We start from the raw sequence: 7954 nt of genomic DNA on the forward strand, positions 1-7954 counted from the left end.
GTTCACTTATATCTCACGGACGGGCGGAGATTGTATGCTTGGCTTGTAAGGGTCATAACTTTTTAGGGACTGGCCAAGGGGGGAACTGGTAAGTCTACTGTGGTAAGGGAAGTCATCAACAATTTTCGAGCGGCTGGAAAAGGTTTCTGTGGTATGTTCCAGTGGTATAGCATGCACGATCCTGGTGCCGCTTCTATCGTGCATTCCTATTATGGATCAGGAATTGCAGACCTATCACGGGGACAGCTGTCTGCTTGGTTGATTGGGACGCTCGATTAATGCGAGGTGTCACTGTGGGGATGGGAATAACAGCGATGGCAAAGTAAGCTTAAAACGGCAGAAATCGCCAGAAACTAATATGGACACACAAGATGTGTACTTTTATTGATTTTACGTGTTAAATGTTGATTTCTCGAAATATTTCTCGTGATAAATCGACCATATTTCGCTCCCCATTCTATTCTTAATAACGTGTTCAACGCTCATAACTTAACTCATAACTTCATAACTTCGCTCGCTAACTTGAACATAAGTCACACAACCCGTGACGCTATCATGAATTAATCGTTTGCTTTTTCTCGAGACGTGAACTTGGACAGTAAAGGACATTCTGCATTATGAATATATCTTTATATGGGATTGATTTTAGTTTTTGATCACGTGATTGTTGAAACCATCAGTTTTTCAAATTAAACAATGCCTAACAATATCTTAACTACTGAGGTTGAAATATATTGTATAAAACCTTAACGGTTTGAAGAAAGAAATTTAACGGTGGAAATATAAAGCATCCGTTCAACGGTAAGATACGCTTATACTATGAATGCAATAAACAGTGAATTTAAGAAAGTTTCACTCCTCTGAGAAAATTAAACCATGTCTCTAGTGAGCGCGCAGCCTCACAACTTATCTTCCTGTGCGAGACTCTGGGGCTTAAACGGAAAAAAAAAAAAGAAAAGATTACGGCTTTAGAAAAATATGTACCGCAGAACAGAACCCGCCGTTAGTATCCAAAGGTTTAAGTGAAGGGTATTTCGACAATGAACGCTTGTGTACAAGTAGAAATATGGCATTTCGAATCTAGTGCGATCTCTGAATCGTTCGTTCAACCCTCTCTAAACAGATTCAAGTTGATAGCTGATGTAGAGTCATAGCCACTGGAAAACCACCTGATCAAGCACCACGGATTTCCTTCAGCGAGGGACAGTCCACAACATAAATAAAGGTCTGATTTTAGTTTTATGATCATCAATTTCTCAAATTGAACGATACTCAATAACATTAGTTAATGAGGATAAATTAAACGGTATAAAGCTACAGAGATTTGAAGACCGCTGGATAACGAATTTATTTCACTGTGGTGGCGATTCAATCGCGCCATCAACCGCTTAAATGAAGGGCTAACGCTCGAAACGAGACATAACTACATATTGCAAAAAACAAAGCTCGAAAAAGCAGCTACTGGGCTTTGCCATGAGAGCCTTACCTCTCTACAGTTACTAAATGACTAAGGCTCGATAAAAAAAACCGAGTGAATAGGAAAGATTTCAATCGCACTTACCAAGATGTTGACAATGTGGCTGATGCTTTCAAAATGAAACAACAAAAATAATGAATTACACTCCGCACTTTTCTCAACCTTTTCTAACTTCCGCTGTCACGGCGTTTTAGGTATCTAGATCACGTGTGTGTTTCGGTTTTATTCCCTCCCGCTCTAGGCTACTCGAAAAAAAATTTGCATATTTTTTGTGCGTTCGCATGCCCGTCTATCGCTTCCCATTAACGTTGAAAATGGTCAGTGGTCATATGATAAAATGCTTATTGACCGAATTTAGTGGGGCCAGTGGAGAAAATATTTGGCTCTGGGTGATGAAGCTTGAGCCTCGCTGCGCTTTGTCCATAGATCATGACCCCGAGCCAAATAATTTTCTTTCGGCCCTACCACTCAGTTAATAAGTTTGGACAGTATTTCGGTTTTGTACGTCAACTTTTATCACACACGATGTAATTGAACGTGGAACAATCGATAAAGCTTCTTTTTTTTAAAAAAAAAAAATTTAGTGACAGGTATTTTCACTTTTTAACTAATGATTTGCAACGAGATCCTAAGAAGCTTCTTTTTTAACGCGTAATTCTAACGAATCGAAATGGGCTCATTGTCTTCGTGAACTTTTCATTTTCTAGCGGGTGTGATTGTGTATTTTGGTTTGGCACTTTTCTAACTAATGATGGATTGAACTTTTCATTTACTTTTTTATTGAGGGCTGTGATCCCTTTCGCATGATCGAAGACAAAAATAGACCCATTGAACACGTGAACTTTTCATTTTCTTGAGGGTGTGATTTGAAAGACAAAAATAAAAAAAAAAAAAAAAAAAAAAAAAAAAACGGACGGAGTGGATCGGTAATTTGCTTGAACATAACCACATCACTGGTCTTACCTTTGAAGGTGTTAATCCAATGACTGAAATATGGCAACAAGTAAATGAGGAGGTAGCTTGACTTTCAGTAATAATCAATAGTATATTAATAGTCCTTCATATTTCTTTTGAGAAGGGAAGAGAGGTGGGGGAAATGGACTGGACTACAGTTACGTTGTAGGATCCGCGCATCCGGAAGGACTTTCCTGAAAACTCCCAATGGCAATAGTGCTTTTCAACCTTTTTGTTTCCTCTTTTCCTCAGACAATCGCAAGAAACTTGCAACTAGAGGGCATAACACCCAGCGATCATTTGAATGATAAAAATTATATATGGCTTAGGTTCTTCCATGTCTTTAATAACAAACAATTGCCAGCTTGACAAGCTTGCTTCCCGTTTAATTTAGTATTGATGTCAACATTACCTGATTTCTCGAAATGCGGAGAAAAAAATTTCGTTTTCGGGGTGATGGCTTTTACGGCTAACGGTTAAAAGTTTGGCCATTTTACGAGTAACGGTTAACATCATTCCATGAGTTGTTACCAGAAATGTTTAAACTCGTTCCATAAATTTTTACCAAAAATTTTAACTGCTAATTTTTTTGGCCGTTTTACGCCTCACGGTTAATCTTATTAATTATTATTATTATTAACACTGTTACTGCCAATTGTGATTAGGAAAAATGAAAACTGTGATTAAAAGTATTTAACAAAATTACTGAGAATAGGAACTGATCAATTATTATCAAATACGATCGAGAAAAAGATCAAAATGGTATTTTTTTTTTCCTGAAGTGATTCATTATGTACGAGACGTGAACTAGTGATTCTCATTTCACAAAGTGTTAGTACAAATCATAAATATATCTCTAACCTTGCAGAAGATAGTGAGAGTTAAACTCCCCAGTTTTCATGCGACTTTCGAAAATTCAAAACGGAATTCGAATACTAATGGCGAATTAATGAGAGGGGGATCTGGAGGGCGAATCAACATTTACTCCGAAGATTTAAGTGTTCCATCTCAAACGAATGAATTTCGGTTTCGTACGTCACACTTTATAACCACTGATGGATTGAACAATGTAAAAAAACGGATTTCATTCTTTTTCAGGCTTTTACGTTTCGGAAAAAAAAAAAACAAACAAACAAAAAAAAGATTTGTTTCTCGTAAGGGGTCTATTCTTATTTATCGAAATTATCACCACAGTTTGCATTCGGTTGATAAAATGTTTATTGACAGTTTTTGTTGGGCCGGACGGGAAAATATTAGGCTCTCGGTCAAGCAAACCTCACTTATACGCTCTACCTCTCTAAGTACACAGTTTTGGTTTGTATGTCACACTTTTATCCCTAATGATTTAATGAACGAAAAATGAAAAATTGAATTCTATTTTTCATTACAAGATTTTAAAGCTTTCATTTACATCACAAGATTGATTTACAACCTAAGTTTCTTTACAATCCTCTGTGTCTTTTCTTTCTAAACCAAAGCTTCTTTCTTTAAACGGTAAGCTTGCTGTGAGCGATAATCAACTTTTCATGAACTGATATGGAAAAGCGGGTGTGATTTGCATCAGCAGTTTACTCCGCAGTGAATCTATTTCGGTTTTGCACGTCACACTTTTACTACTTCAAATCGACCATATTTGGTTCCCCAATACAATTCTATAGGACGTGTTCATTTCTTGTGACTGACTACCGAGTCACACAACGCGTGACGCTTTCATGAATTAATCGTTTGCTTTTTCTCGAGAGATGTGAGCTTGGGCCGCCTCTGCTGACATCAGTAAAGGACATTCTGCATTATAAATATGCCTTAATATAGGATTGAATTAGTTTTTGATCACGTGATTGTGGAAACCATCAGTTTCTCAAACTAAACAATGCTGAACAATCTTAGTTATAATGAGGTTGAAATATATTGTATGAAACCATAACGGTTTTAAGAAAGCGATTTTACGGTGAGGATATGAAGCATCCGTTCAACGCAAAAGTACGCTTATACTATGTATGCAATAACACTGAATTTAAGAAAGTTTTAGTTTCTCTGAGAAAAAAAACAAATCTCTCTTCATGAGTGCGCAGCGTCATGACTTATCTTCTTATGCGAGACTGGCGCTTAAACAGACAGAAAAAAAAGAAAGGGATTACGGCGTTTAGAAACATATGTACCGAACCCGCCCGCTAGTATCTAAAAACTTAAGCGAATAGTATCTCGACCATGAAACATTTGTGTACAAGTAGAAAACGGAGATTCAATTGGAGTCTACCGCAATCTTGGAATCGATCGTTAAACCCTCCTAAAAAGTGTCAAGTTAATAGCTAGTGGAGATCGTAGCCACCGGAAAACCACGTAATGAAGCACTACGGATTTCCTATATCAACGTGGGACAATCAGTTTTGATCATCAATTTCTCAAATTGTACAATACTCAATAACCTTATTTTAGTTAATGAGGATAAATTATACGGTATAAAAGCCACAGAGATTTGAAAAAGTTGCCGTAAAACCAATTTATTTCGCCGTGGTGACGATTCAATCGCGCCATCAACCGCTTTAACGAAGGACTAACACTCGAAACGTGACGTATCGCAAACATAAAGATAAAAAAAAGTAGGTACTGGGCTTTGCCATAAGTGCCTTACCTCTCTACAGTTACTAAATAACTAAAGCTGATAAAAAAAGAGTGACTAGGAAAGATTTTCAATCGCACTTACCAAGATGTTGACAGTGTGGCTGATGCTTTCAAAATGAAACAACAAAAATAACGAATTACTTTTCCCAACCTTCCTAACTTCCGCTGTCACAGTGTTTTAGGTATCCAGATCACGTGTGTTTAGGTTATTCCCTTCCCCCCCCCCCCCCCCCCCTCCCCCCTGGGCTTATCGAAATAAAGGGAAAAGTTTTAAATTGCATACTTCTTGTGTGCCCGTATGCCCGTCTATCGCGTTCCATTTAGGTTGAAATTTTTAACAGTTAGTGGTCATATGATAAAATGCTTATTGACCGAATTTGGTGGGGCCAGGGGGAAAATATTAAGCTCAGGGTCATGAAAGGACCTCGCTGCGCCCCTACCACTCCATCAATAAGTACACAGTATTTTGGTTTCGTACGTCACACTTTTATCACTCATGATGTAATTGAACATGAAAAATGAAAAGTGTTATTCTTTTTTCAACAGGAAATGTCAGGTTTCAGTGTTTACCCCTTTGAAAGGTTTGATTTTCATCACAAGATCGACCACAGTACAACCTAAGTCTATTTTTTTTTTAACGCTAAGCTATCTTTGCGTGATAATGGACTCATTGTCTTCGTGAACTTTTCATTTTAGCAGCAGTGTGATTTGCATGATCAAAGCCAAAACTACTAAAAAAGCCAAGTGACTGTAATTCGGTTTTGCACGTCACACTTTTGTAACTAGTGATGGTTAAAATAATTGAGATAGTTCGCACGCTCTCATAGGTCAACTGGTTAGTTTAGATGAGAGTATGTAAACACAGCTTGTTGGGGTCACACACTTTTAATATTTACCGGCGCAATTTGAAAACATTTCAAACTCACAGTTTTCCCACTACTCGCAAAGTAATTTCAAGTATAAGTGATAAATATCGGAATTGGAGAAAAATGTGTGCTAAGTTTTGATCTGGGGTTTGGCTTCCGTCCCCCCTCCTCAGTGAGGAACAAGAAGGAAGAAAAAGAGGAACTAGCGCTTTGCCTGCCTTGATGATCATGAACTGTACGGCCTCGTCGAGGGAGTTCAAGTGAAGACGACAAATATGCAACAAAATGCACAGTAAACATCGAAATGTAAGGAAACAAGGAAACATTTTGGAAAAAAAAATTTTGAAAAATCGTTCTACGCGCCCTACTTTCAAAGAAACCATAAAAAAAACTATATATCACTGAAAAACTTATAAGTATGGAACAAAAGTTTTAAAAAGTTTTTTTTTTTCCCCAGCAAATTTAGTTTCAGTGTTTTCTCTAAATAAAGAGTGAAATGAAAGTTTGAAAGTTTGGAAATTTGACGGATCTTGTTGACAGTAATCTCAAATCAAAACTCACAATTTCAAGGCAGTAACAAAACAGTTTTTTGTTACTGCCTTTGCTACATTACAAAAATGAAGAAGCCGTTTGTTCGTTACGGCTGAACGAAGACAAAAAAATCATGCTGCTTAGGTCTCTAAGGCAGGGTAATTAATTTATTTTTAAAAAATGACATTTAGTTGCCCTTTTGGTGTGCCCTGAGCAGACGCCGGTCCCTCGTAAAAATGCCGAGTAATCAAGTCGATTTTGAAATTAACGCAGGGGTCACATAATCGAAAGAAGTCGGTGACGCTGATTGCAAAATGAGAAACTTTATAAAGCGAGACTACATTTTTCAAAATAAAACAAACAGTGACGTGGCTTGATTAAATTTCCTGAACTTAAGAGTCATCAGATATATTGACAACTGACATATTTAAACGTTAAGTCAAGTACATGCGTATTCAAAGTGGGGAAACTTTGCATCGATATTGGTTGAAAGCGAAGGTAGTTGTTAATTTATCTTACTTGACTGTTCCAATACTGTTCCAATGCTGGACTCACGCTTAAAGACCAGCGGTTATGTGTTATAAGTAGGTCCAAAATTAACGACCAATTGCCTAAATTTAGATAGATTTTGCCTTTTGGATATTTCTCAGATATCATTGGCTAATTTTCAGCTGGTTAAGATGTCACTTTTTTACCTATGTATTTTCTACCTTTCTTTCACTTCATTCGCTTGCAGTTTATCACTTCCCTTTATCGGAAAAGTAGTTGAGATCTCCGTGCTCATCTGATTAAGTTAACAAATTCTTCCAGCTTTTGCATGATTCAATTTTGATCTCTTCAGATTCACCGTAAAAGGAAATATCTCATTCAGAAAACAACTGGTTTCCTTGGTTTCCCATCCTGTTATCACTGAAAACTTTCCACTTGAATATTCTCTTCGCATATCTTTTTTTTCTCTAATTGCTGCTTCCTGTTCTCTGTTATCGCACTTAGCTTGATTTGAAGCCAAAAGGTAAAAATACAAAATATACCACCGACAGATATTGGCTACGTAAGTAATTAGAAAAAAGGCTATAAAACGGACAATACGAAAATGCACGGTCATTCAAGGCTACTGTTCCTCAGTGAAGGCGAGGCCGATCTTTGACGAGGAAAATGGCTTTTGTACAGTTGTGTATGATTTAGCGTTGTTTGTGGCTTCCACAAAAAGTAGCAGTATGTACATAACATGTATTCCAACATGATCATGCCTGATGGCAAAGAAAATTACAATGTTTCCGACAACTACAATGAGGCTGCGGACACACTGGAGTTTATGGTGCAAGTAAGAACCACACGTTGAGTTGGTTTCGGTGTTGCTAAAGTAGCATCAAATAATATGAGTGACTATGATGTGGCAGTAGGGGGGAGTAACAGATAACGGAACAAGCTATCTGTAGGTAGGTCGGAATAACAAAATTCAGTTCAGCTATCTAAAAAAAAGAAGTTAAAAGGCGAGATTCTA

The sequence above is a fragment of the Pocillopora verrucosa genome, chromosome 2 (assembly GCF_036669915.1).
Source record: "Pocillopora verrucosa isolate sample1 chromosome 2, ASM3666991v2, whole genome shotgun sequence".
NCBI lineage: Eukaryota > Metazoa > Cnidaria > Anthozoa > Scleractinia > Pocilloporidae > Pocillopora > Pocillopora verrucosa.